General features: G+C 40.4%; 1 protein-coding gene across 2 annotated transcripts in view; it reads right to left on the bottom strand.

The window, feature by feature from the left end:
- The window catches only part of LOC117564467 (fibronectin type-III domain-containing protein 3A), a 48,205-nt gene extending 37,158 nt beyond the window's left edge, over positions 1-11,047 (bottom strand). Inside the window, exon 1 of one of the 2 annotated variants that reach the window (XM_034243257.2) lies at positions 10,583-11,047. The gene's annotated coding sequence lies outside the window, so the exon portion shown is untranslated. The remainder of the gene's footprint in view (positions 1-10,582) is intronic. The other variant, XM_034243260.2, reaches the window with a different exon arrangement.
- Positions 11,048-13,392: the final 2,345 nt, after the last annotated feature.

Here is a 13,392-nt window from a genome sequence, read left to right as displayed (position 1 = left end):
TGCAAGCAACAGGTTGCCACATGTTTTGCACAGCGACATCTTTTGCACTTAATTACGTTTGGCCGAAATGGCAACAACAACAGCAACAACAACAACAACTGATGAAGACTCTCAACCACCCAACGGGGTGTAATTTATGTTAATGATATCAAACTGGAATGTGTGTGAGTAATTGTACGAATACCCACCGCATATTTCTGGTTATTGTTTTTTTCCCATACGAAAAAAAAGAGTTGGAGGAGGGGGGAAATTCCGCCTCCATCTGCAGTCGCCAGGGAATTACTTGCATAATCCCAAAAAAACAAGAAGCAGCAAGCCAACAATGCAAAAACCGTATGTGGCTAATTACAGCGATTACATAAACTGTCTAACAAATGTTATGTGCCATGCCATGAATGCCCCAAATGAGTGTGTGTAAGTGTGAGTGGGAGTGTGCGAGAGTGTGAGTGTTTAATGATTCAATTAAACCCCACATTGAGCGTGAAAAGTCGAAATTCTTTAGTCTCGCAATTGAGAGATGACTATGAATACGAATGTGAATACGAATGCGAGTGCATTCAGTGCTTTCAGGAGTTCCGCCCATCACAGCACGTAAATTGTGCTGCGGTTTTTTCATTTCCGTGGTTGCAAACACAGATACACACACACACACGTGTCCTAGGCTGGTATTTTCAGTTGTAGTTAGCCATAGGCGTAAACTCGATGCGGTTGCATGCCACATCAATGACGAAATGAGGCAGTATTCGACACGTGGCATGTGGGTGTGACTTTGGCAATGATATGTCATTATGACAATGCGCCCATTCTAAATTAATCTGCATTTGTTGAAGTTGAAATATGATTATATGTTAGAGTTCAATATTACTTGGAATAACTGTGAAAAAAGTGGAAAAAAGAAACTCCAAAGAAAGGTTTTTGTTCCAATCAAAAATCACTTCATTGAGAAATCATATATTATTAAATTCAATTTTAGAAATCAATGATAAATAGCACAAGTTCGATTCTAGCAATCATTTTCTTCCATTTCAACAATTTCATTTTCATTTGAGTACAATTTAACTTCTTCTTACCACTTTGAATTGCAGTCAGAATACTGTGAATTGAAACAGTCAATTAAATACCTCAATCTCAGGCATGCCAAATGATTGGCACTTTAAATTGATACCACAAATGCTTGCCCACAATGAATGTGTTATGGCTCTGACACTTAACTAATTAAAAACAATATTAAATATTCAATTTCAAATTACTAATTAAAATGCAATAATAAGTTAATACCAAACAAATAGTATAGAGTATATATTTGTATTAGCCAACAAGTTCATAATACCCGTTAGACACGCTCTTTGCTTGTATAACAAACTGTGCTGGAGTTTACTTTGTAACCCGAAAAGTGCAATTATATGTCAACATGTTGAATGGCAAATAATGTATCTTCAGAGTCTGCAATAGCATTCCTTGTGTGTGTGTGTCTTTGGTATTTCTTACAATTTAATACTGAAATTACAATTGCAGTTTGCCGCATGCTTGTTGCCAAAGGAGAAGCTTTCGGGTAATGAAATAAATTATTAGAATTTATTGAAGTTTGGCGACAGCAAAAGATACAGTTCAGCAGCAGCAGGCAGACAGCAGAAACGCAGTGAAGGAGCAAGAAAGCAGCAGCAAGGCTATAAACTTTAAAATGTAATTTAATTGTTGTCGACAGTAAAAACTTATCTCATAAATGCAGTAATCATGCACAGAACACACACACACGCACACAGAGAGCGAAGGAACAACGACGACGACAATCTGCATGTGGTCGAGATGTGGGGAAACCTCAATAAATTTCCGCCTGTCGAGCAAGCAACTTGATTGCAAAAGGGTTCTTCTTCTTCTTCTTGTTCTGCTTGAAGGTGGTCATTAAAAATTTGCCAACTTCTTTAGATTGATTCCCAACTCTAGAGGAAAATGCAATAATTGGCAACTTTAAAGCAATGATGATGGGATTAAGCGTTGTTTCTATGATGTGTCGCAATGCTAACGAGTCTCTTGTATATATCTTTTAATCGAGTCATTTGCATAATTACAGATTAGCTGCTGTATATGTGTGTATTGTGAAATCTGGACACGCAATACGTATAAAAGTGACATTAACTGTGCGTGATTTTTGTATTAATTTTTCAAGATACTTGAATATACTTTTTAGTACTCACTCGCATAGTTCGTTTCGCTTTTGTCTGATGTCTGGCTGTCCGTCCGTCTGTCTGTCTGTGTGTAGATTGCGGAGTAGTCAAGAGAAATGTGAGCACAATTTGTCATTTTTTGTCAGTTAGCATTATAATTGCCATAGAGCAAATGCAAGAAAATCGCTAGGAATGATGAGGGAAGCTGGGGGGGGCTCTCTTTCTCTCTCTCCCGCTCTCGCTCTCGCTCTCTAAGGGTTTGTGTCTGCTTCGGATGACAAAATGTTAGACAAGGGTTTATACAACGCCTGGCATTTTTGGTCAATTCGTTTGCGGCGCTTAAATGGCGGCGCCACAAACACACACAAACACACACATACACAGGGCGACACAGACACATGTTAGTACATAAAAGTTTGTATATTTCAGCGCGTGTGTGTGTGTGTTGTCGCCTTGACAACAGTAAAAAAAAAAAGAATGGAAAAGAGATAGAGAACGAACAAAAAAAAAAAAGAAGAAAAAAAATATAGAAAGGAACGGAACGGAACTGCTGCCTAACGCACCCATCAACCCATCAGACCCAATCCCCACTACTTCTACTATTCGAGAAACCCCAAAAACCCCGCCATCATCAACCCATTCCACAGAGAACAATGAGCCTGTGATTGTGTGTGCTTCTGCTTGTGCTTGTGCTTGTGCTTGTGCTTATGCTTATGGTTGTGATTGTGAGTGTGCTCTGCTTGTGCTGCTGCTGCTGCTTTGGGGCCTGGAGTCCGTAGTCCGTGCCAGAACGGACATGCCAACAACAATGAAGAAGAAAATTTTTGGTGGCGTCTGCCAAGAAAAAATGCCAGCAGCAGCAGCGGCTGTAAGCGGAAGAGACTTGACAACATACGCAACATCGGCGAAAAATGAGCGGCCGAAACTGAGACAAGAGACACAGACATAGACACGAGACTGTGACTATGACTGAGACTGAAACTGAGGCTGTGAGACAGTGAGACTGAGACGCATCATCAGGCGCACATGTCGTATGAGTGACGAGGCAGAGAGTCACAGTCACAGTCACAATCATAGTCATGGGGCAACGACAGCAATCTCTTTCTGTGTGTGTGTGAGTGTGTGTGTGGCATAAACGCCCCGCACAGATTTGATAGTTTTTATCGATTTAAGTAGATTTCGTCGCATACAAAGACAAAGGCCGTAACAACCATGGCAATATACATACACAAACACACACACACACAAAGTGAGGGCTGGACAGACAAGCAATCTTGCTTTTTGGCAAACGTTCTGAAACAAATGAGTGTAAAACAAAAGCAGCCACCGAGTCATCGTCGCTAGTTTTCTTCTCCTTCCATATACTCTCAAGTGCAAGGATCATGCGGCTGCAATTGTGGCCAAAAAAAAAAAAAAAGAAAAGCACAAAACGAAAAAAGGATCACAGTTTACTGTAGATATTTTGGCTGGCTTGACTTCTATTCAATTTTGCGCACAAACTCGCATTTAAGCTACGCATTATGGCAAAGCATGTTCACACTTTAGACATCTACATAAATATACATAACATATATACATATGTACATTTATTGTAAATATGTATGCGTAATCCGCGTTGTCTGCGTCTCAGCAAATGGCACAGATAAACGTCGACCACCCCACTAGAAGGCCACAAAGGGGCAAATGGCAAGGGACAAGTGGCAGAGTGGCAGAGTGGCAAAGTGGATGTGGCAAAATGGAAGTGGGAATCAAACTCAAAATCAAAGCGCCAATTTATGAGCATAAAGAAAAAAAAAACTTGGAATATGAAAAAGCAGCACGAGTGTGAGAGCATTCTCAGTCAAAGTATCATACGATTGGAATTGCCGAGCATCGCATCGAGTATCGAGTGATGGTCATACGATTGGCAAAAGGCAAAAACTTCTTTTCGTTATCGATTCGGACAAATGATAAGCAAAAGTTTGGCGACATTTTATAAACTAGTTTTCAATCAATTAATTGTCAAAGTATTCCAAATGAGCAGCGGATTAACAAAGAATAAAAAAGTTGCTTAATTATTAGTTGATATTCAATTAAGCAACTTAAAACAATGCGTTTAATTAAATGAAATTTCCTCGAACTCTTGTCAATAAATATTTTTTTAATATCTGTTCTGTATAAAATCAAATTCCACCATTTCAATTATGATTTAAAATGCCAAAGAGAATCTCTAATTAAATTCGTTAAATAGTGGGAAATTCAAAATGCATCATGTTTTTTTCCAAATAGCCAATAAAAAATTCAACTGCCTATCTTCTTGCAAATTTATTGATATTTCTAGTCACATTTTGTGTGCCGGCAATGATATCACTTCTTCTCATTCTAATTATTTATGCCTATTTTATTTTATATTATTTTATTTATAACGAAATCTATTCTCAGAATCTTCACAATATTCAGCTTGATGCAATCGATGTCTACAAATGAAAAGACTGCAAACATTTAAAGAACTACTTAAATTTTATTACATTGACCTTATGAATCTTCATCATCATTATTTGACAACTATGATTACAAATATTCGTCATCGTCATCTATCTCGAAACAATATAAAAATGCAAAATTGTTTCGCTTTTTAAGACAATTCCAAGTCAAGTCTTTGGAATACTCGTATAAAAGTGTAGAAAATGAATAGCAGCTCTCTCACGTTTCGGTTTGGTTTCTGTTTTGCTGGTCGCTTGGCATTTTGCAGCATTCTTCAAGTCAGTCAAAGTTCCAATTTCAATTCCAATTCCAATTCCATTAGCAATTCCAGTTCCAGCAGCTTGAAAACCGGTTGTCGACAAACTGCACAAAAATTGCATGTGAACTAAAAGTGAACTGAACTTGCATTACTTGGCTTTTTGTTTTTTGGGTGGCACTTTTGGTGGCTTCTTAGGAGCAATCGTAATGCGCGCCATGCCCTCCTCCGGAGACTCCAACAAACGCTTGTAGTCAAAGGCTTTGGCCATTGCGGCATGCTTCTTCTTGATGCTACCATAGCCAAACATGGCACCCGACTCAATGCTGCCTCCATCGTAGATACTGGCCACCGATTGCGTTCGCTTTGCCTGCTGAAACTGCATCTCGAGCGTTTCACGGCGATAGCGATGCACATTGATGCGACCCACATGGGTGCCCTGGAGCACACGCTCCTGCCGAGGATGTCGACGCACCCATGTCCAGGGTTTACTCTCATCGAAGGGTTCGTGCACGAGCACCGGCAACATTTGGCCCATATACTTTTGATCGGTGCCCTTGTACTTCTTCTTCTTTGGCGGCTTCGGTGGTTTCGCTTTCTTTGCACCCGTCGGCACATAACCGTCATCGTCATCCTCCTCAACAGCAGCGGGTCCATTAACCAGCTTGCGCTTGTGCTTGTTTTGCACAACTTTCTCGTACAGATTGGAAATATCTTTCATGCTCTTACGCTCCGCCTTCTTGGCGTCGTCCGTCTTGGCGCCCTTGGCTTGCTTGGCCTTGTCTTGCCCGCTGCCATCACCTGTCTTTAAGCCATAGCCACCACGCTTATTAGCCGCCGCATCATCAGCAGCAGCAGTTTCTTTGCCATCACCACCTTCATCATCACCCTTATCATCCCCGTCTCCATCACCCTTCGTCTTGCCATCCTTGCCGTCCTTGTCTTCGCCATCATCGTAATCGCTGCCCCCAAACTTGCCACCACCATCAGCCTCCCATTGCTGCCGCAACTTGGCGCCTCTGCCATCGCGATCCGCAAATATATCCGTGCATTTGTTCTGATTGCTGCCCGTGACAATCTGCTCGATCACCGTGGAATACCGACGATCGGCATAGCCTTGACACGGCAAATCCATATAGTGATCCATCATGACCAGCAGTATGTGCAATATATACGGATGCAGCGGATTGCGCAGATTCCCTTCCGTATCAAAGATGCCATCGTAGAGGCCACACGTATCGGGTCGCACAAGAGGCACTCGAAACCAATTCCAATGCGAGCACTTGGGATTGAGTATCTCGCCGAATTTCTTCAGCGTCAGCTGGTATAGAAAGCGACACACCAGCTCCAACGGACGTTGCAACATCTGGGCAAGTTGACGCAACACGAGGTTATTGTGCAGACACCAGCGTCGCTCATCCGACTGCCAATGGGCATTGAGGCGTCGACACTTTTGCACAGGTTCCGTCAGCGACGCACACGTGTAAAGCTCCAAGGTTCTGCTGCGTGGCAGTCCACAGGCGGAGGCACAATACATTTTGCCGGAGACGGCAAGAGACGAAGGCAGAGAAAGAGAGAGAAACTGTGTGCGTGTGTGTGTGTGTGTTCACAACCGAAACATGCTACTCATAATTTCTATTGTGCGTAAAATAGAAACGCAAAGTTTGCTAGGCAGTCGCCTACTGCAAACATCTAATTCAAAATATATAAAGAGTATTCCATTATCCAACTGTCTGTCTGTCTGTCCGCTTCATTCAAGAGCTATACCTTAGAGTCCTTAAGAGCTAGAGCTATCAAATTCAGCTATAATTTGGGTATGTTTTAAGAAATCCTAATTTTCATTGTATAAACACGAATTTCTTGAATTTAATTAGAAATACTGAAGTCTCTCATTATTCATCCATCCGTCTGTCCGCTGGCTTCAACAACTGTAACTTTGACTACTTGAAAACTAAAGCTATCAATGCACGTCTAGTTATTAAAAATTAAAAAACATAAAAATTTATTTTACCTTTTAGCCCCAAAATCGTTTGTAAGTTGAATATATTATATTTTGTCAATATTAATTTGTTTTTTTTTCGACTATGTCTAATTTTTATTGTGAAAAAATGAGTTACTGGTAGATTAACTGTATAAATCGGTCAAAAGTCTCTCAAATCTGTCCTTGAGATCTTAAACTAACAAATTCGCTTATACTCTAGACGAGTTATCAATAAAATTTAGCAGACAAATATTAATTAAATAATAACCATATACAATTTTATTTCTGAGTGCATTTTATAACTTTAACTTGGCTCTGTTTGGACTCTGCATAATTTTTATTGTTTAAAAGACAGAAACTTGTACTTTCGCCCTCGACCCATATTATTATTACTTGTTGTACTATATTAACTGCTTTTCTTCTTGAATTTACGGCTTTGGCTCGAAAATACACGACGATATTCGGGCTTCTTTTTTAGTACATCTGGTTTAGATGCATCGAGTTCGTGGCTACTCATACTATTGAGACTATGTATTGAGTAATTTTTTTGTGCCCGTGCTATAGATTGCTGAACCGATTGACGTTTATATCGCCTAGCGCCAGACGCAGCCACGTGGCCATCCTCTTGCAAGCGCAACTGATGAGGATCACGACGCAGCCAGGTGGACTCCATTTTTTCGTTATACGGCGCATGAAAGAGCACTGGCAACGGATCGGCAAAATAGCGGCGCTCCTTATGCCTAACCCCGTCAGGTTCTCGATCTTTCTCTTTGTACATCGGTTGTATTCGAGCAGCATCTTTTATTGGTGCCGCACTTTGCGTTGCATCTGCATCGCGACTCACATAGAAAGGCGTTTTCTTCTTGGACTCGGTAGTAACCGTATCCGTGTAGAAGGAATCCAAGTGTTCTGTGGCAAACTTGGTTTTCCTGCGCTTTCCATGCGACGTCTCCTTGAGCTCAAACGCTTTCAGACCCTTCAGCACACGATCAGGATCGCCTTTATGCATTTTGGATATCAACAGACGCATAATCTCGGCACGTTTGGTACGCAAATCGATCAGTTGACGACTGCCATGACCAAAGCGACGTCCCTTCTCATCGACTAACGTGTGATTGGAGGGATATAATGTCCGCATCGAACCGCTTGGAAGTGAAGTTCCATCAATTCGATTTGTAGCATTCAGCGTGTATTGATGGTGATTGATCTCACTGGGTGATCGTCGTTGCACGTCATAGCTGCGCTGTGTGCGTGTTCGTCGATGTTCTTCAGCTTGAGGCCTCCATGTTTTCTGTCCCTGCTCCAGTGATTGTTTCTTACTGCGTATTTCATCAGCAATCTGCTGTTTGTCCGTGTCCGGATCGAGTAGACGTCCCAAACGTCGACTATATATAAAGTAGGTTTTCTTTTGGAAATATGGATACAATTCGTGATACTTAACTGCTGACCGCACACTAGATGTATGATCAGTATTTAGTATCGTATCAAGAGGAAACCGAGCCGATAAATCTACATCATCATTGAGCACGCTTTTGATGTATTCCAGCAGCAATACCAAACTACGGGGATGCCTTGGATCCCTCAGATTGCCATCCAAATTGAAGATGTGTAGATAATTATCACAGGCATCCAGGCATGAGAATGGTACATTCTGTGAATTCCATCCCGAGCTCTTCGGATACAATATGCTATTGTAATTGTGCAACGTAAGACTGTAGAGCAAAGCGCCCATCTCATTGATGGGCTCGGATGCGAGCATGGACAACTTGGTTATGATTTTTTTGTTACGCTTAAACCACACGTTCCAATCGCAGGTGTTGTCGTCGTCGGTGCGCATGGAACGTCTGCTTTGATTCCATTTGATGGACTCGCCGGCGGAGCAACGATTTCGAGAGTATCTCGGCGATCGTGATCCGAGATTTTTCATTCGCCAACAGCTCATTTTGTCACTGGGCACCACAAGAATTTTATTGTCTAAGTTTCTATCATATTGTCGCCTGGGTTTGATTGACAAGGCAATGATTGCTCTTATGTCATTATTAAATGTGATCTAAGACAAAACTAGTGTGATTCCCTAGTTTGATTTGATATATTCCCAAATTCATTGTTTATTGTTCCTAATTCATTGTTGGTCTGTTTTGTTTCTACTGTTTTGCAGAATCAACTAAAGTATTCCATATAAGCTATATAAGAGTATTGTCAAGAAAGTTCTACAGTAAGCCATCGCAGAGATCGAGACGTTTTTACGTGCGGTCAGACGGGCAGACGGACGCAATTTTTTTTTTTGCTTTTTGCTGCTAATATGCTTTATGGGGTCAGAAGATGGCGACTGTGTGTGCTGTCTGTTATGAAAATCAAATAATAATAGCTCAAGAGTAAAAAGCAATGCCGACAATGGCATTAAAAATATAAAAATAAAAAACCCAGAGTAAAAAAGAAGAAGAAATGCCAAACGAAATGCTCGTAAACATGGGGAGCATGGCGCATGGAGGCACGATTCAAGTGGATAGCGAAGAACGCAAAGTCAATAACCGCTACGCTCCCACCAACATCATTATCATCATCGTCATCATCATCATCATCATGAACAACAAACCTCGATGGTTTTGGCTCAAAGATGTGCGTAGATCGCCGAGACGTTTTCTTTTCTTCTTTCTTTTCGTTTTGGTTAATCACAAAAATTGGCAATACAAACAGATGTCGCAGATGTGGGAAAAAGCGCAGGCAACGAGTTGTTGTGATAATAACTGCGACTGCGACTCGCGTGGTCAGCATAAGGTGAGGCGGGGCAAACAGAAAAAAGGGAGGCGTGGCTCGAATCGGCCTAAGCAAACACGCACCTTTTTCTTTTCACATTTTTATTTTAGACTTACAAAATTGTTTGTGATTGTGTTGCCGCAGTAGGTGTTAGTTATCGGGGCTTTGAGGTTTTTGAATTTTCGTTTTTTTTTTGGGGGGAAGTTCACTGACCTCAGACACCGACGAGAGACGAGCAGAACACGCATGTTCGATTGGCGCGCGAGCACAGTGGGAATGCACCGGAAGCGAAGCGGGCAAAAAAATAGGTGAGTTTATATAGTATATAAAATTGTGCTAGTACGATAAATCAGCTAAAAAGTCAGACCTATCAAATACGAGCGAGAGTGTGTGCTCTCTCGAGTACATCTCAAACAGACCATAAAACTAATAATTACAAAATTGCATGTTCTTTGTTGTTGTTATCACGACAAAGCAAAAACAATCAATTTGATGAGCAAACACACAAGCTGTGTGTGTGTGTGTGTAAATCTAAACGCAGATAAAAGTTTACACGAAAAGCTTTGACAACACAAAGTTGATGGGGAGGCACAGAGAGTGTTGGTTTTCTATCTCGCATTTGTATCTGAAGAATGCTTGAGGGAAATCCCAACTCGACTGCCATTTTCAAGTGCTCTAACAATATATTTAAACAAAAAGGGAAAAAGAAAACGAGAGAGATAAAACCTTGCTGAAACACAAATTTCTGCCATCTCCCATCTTGATGATGAGAAAGTGTTGTTATAAATTAAAGGCCCCCACTGATTGATTGGTTAATTAATTAACTGGGCTGTCTGGGTTAGCCGCATTTGTGTGTGTTTTGGGATTTTAGCAAACGCAAACATGAACAAACGGTTCAAGTTTCACACAATAGCAATAAGAATAATAACAATATTTGATTAATGTCCATTTCATACTTACAGTCAATAAACGCGCAAAAATTCTTTATAATCCTTCACAGCAAACCGTATTATTTTTATTTTTTCAACTTTTACTAGCTATTTTAATAGAGAATGTTTATTTTTTTTTTTTTTGTATAATGTATTGCAGCAACGTTTTGTTGAATAAATTGTTATGCCATTCTAGTGTCTAGCTGGCGATTTATAATAATTAATTCAAAAATGTTTTGCATCGCACAATAATAATTGCCAACAAAAAAGCAATGAACACAGCGGCGTTTGTAAACTCGTTATTTATTTAAATGTTTATTATTTTATTGCACATTTGTTGCACTTTTTTTATTGTTGATTATAATAATAATTGTTGTGATTTGTTTTTATAACTTTTTTGTTTCTTCAATCAAATCGAGTTTCTCTTCTTTGTTGTTGATTAGTGTTCGTTAGTCAACAATTTATTTGCACTATAACTATTGCATTTTGCCCGCGCACTGTAAGATAAACAACAATCTGTTAGATACATTTTTCGTGTATGTGTGTGAACCGCAACAACATTACAACTTCTTGTGTCAAACGGCAACAAATCCGATCGATTGAAAATCTTAGCAAAAATTAGGTTAATAATTAATTAAATATTGAGAAATGTTCTAAAGTGAAATCAGTGAGCGAGAAACTTCCAGTGAAATTTCACATTAGGGCATTAATTACGACGTCATTAGATTGCGTTAAATTATTGTTTGTTTTGCAATTTGTTTGTTTCCCTAGACAAGAGTGAATGCGGTGGCATGAGACGTTCGTGTTGTACACAAATTATACGCTACTCGCTTAACGACCTTCGACCTTATAAAGTACATTTAATTATGACCGGGGGAATACCCCAGTTAATCTTTGCTCTGTTTTTTTAGCATATAATATTTTCAGTTTGTTATTGATTAGGGGGGTTTTTTCATTTTCGAGATACTTTTGACGTTTGTTTAGTGATTGTTTGACTTTATGTAACAGCACCATCATCAACAACAACTATTGGCACTTTTGCAATTTTGATTCAATCCAACTATCAAACAATCCAAAAAGCAGACAGCACACGAAATGCCACGGCCCCAAAAAACACAGTACATTGTTTTTTCTTTTATTTTTCTGTTGTTTTTTTTTGCACTTTTTTGGGCTCAGTTTTCACTCATTTCACTCGTAGCCTGTTTATGTTTATCTTTGTGCTTACTAAACACTCACACACACACACACACACAGAAACATACTCATGCTCGCCCTCACTAGCTCACTCACTCTCTATCTCTCTCTTGTGCTGTCTTTCAATCACACAATCACACACACACACACAAACAGAGACTGAGGCACACCGGAAATTACAATTGAAAAGAGCGCATTGCGTTTTTGTAAATCAAACTCAACACGAAAATAATAAATGTATTAAACAAAAAAAAAGAAGAAAACTACTTGTGATGATGTCGCATGTCCGACTACAGCTAAAGCTAAAGCTATAGCTAAAGCTAAAGAGATAAAACCGCATACAAATGCATGCCAAACAACAAATACACAAAGAGCAGGATGTGAGTAAAACGTAAGTAATAAATAACGGCTTATTTCATCTCTTTTTCTTTTTTGCATTTCGTCAAAATTTCGATGACGTCTTCACACACTCACACACACGCACACACACAAACTCGGGCACTCATGGAATTTGGATATGAATTTGAATTCGAATTCTTGCTACGCGCATTTCACACCAACACAACACAAATTCACTCCACTCACTTGAATTGTTTTAAGAAAACAAATCGTAGTTTGTTCAATCCTAATTATGCTTGTTTGTTCGTTTGCTGTCGCTGTCGTTTGTTGCCGCTTGCACTTATTATTGTAATTGTTGTCGTGGTTGTTGTTGTCGCAGTAGTATTTGTGACAGTGTAAGAACAGTGAAACACGACGCGACTAAAATGCCGTTGCTGTAAACGCACCCAAACCGTACAGTTTGAAAGTTAATATCGGACTGTTCGGAATGCTGGCGCTATTCCCTCGAACAATCTCACGACGCGACCGAAGCCGAAGTCAAAGCCGACGTTCGGTTTGCCGATGCCGAAGAGCAGCCGAGACCGTTTTGCTGGCAAATGTTGCATGGCCGCTCTCGTTGGAACGCTGCCAGTCCGAAATATCTTTGCGCGCTGCTGTCGCTGACTCTGTCTCTTGACTGGAAGGGCAGCACACACGCGAGTAGTAGACTGGAAGGCAGCAGCAGCAGCAACAACGGCGTTGTGATGTTAAGAGGTTCGTAGCCACCGAGTCGCTTGGTCGTTAGGAGACCCGCACAATCCAGTGCATGGGCCGGTTCCGTTGTCAGCTGAGCGGCAAACGTTAGATACAAAATTTATCTACGTACAAGGCAACAACAACAACAAACCGTCCACGTCGTCAGTCGACGTAGTAAAAGCAAAACCGGCAAAGGCCACCACGACACAGAACGCGACCCGCTGCCTGCATTTTTATTTTATTTTATTTTGCTTGTGGCGGTGTCTGTGTGTGTGAGTGTGTGTGTGTGTGGGCGAAGAGAGCGCGCAAAGATACAGTTAAGAGAGCGTGTGCCCAAAAAGAGAATTTCGCTTATTTGCACCACACAATTGTTGTTGTTGTTCTTCTTCTTCTTCTTGTGGTTTTCGTATTCAAGTTGAGTTTTTTGGGCTCTCGTTTTCAATCACAAAATGCCACGAACACAGCAGATTCGTCATTTCAACTTTCAATATCTATCCAACTCCTGCAAAATGATTATTTTTTTTTAATTTTTCAAATTTTTATACCCGCTACCCATAGGGTAGAAGGGTATTA

Source organism: Drosophila albomicans, chromosome 2L (assembly GCF_009650485.2).
Source record: "Drosophila albomicans strain 15112-1751.03 chromosome 2L, ASM965048v2, whole genome shotgun sequence".
NCBI classification, from domain to species: Eukaryota; Metazoa; Arthropoda; class Insecta; order Diptera; family Drosophilidae; genus Drosophila; species Drosophila albomicans.
This window is presented reverse-complemented; position numbering and strand designations above follow the sequence as displayed.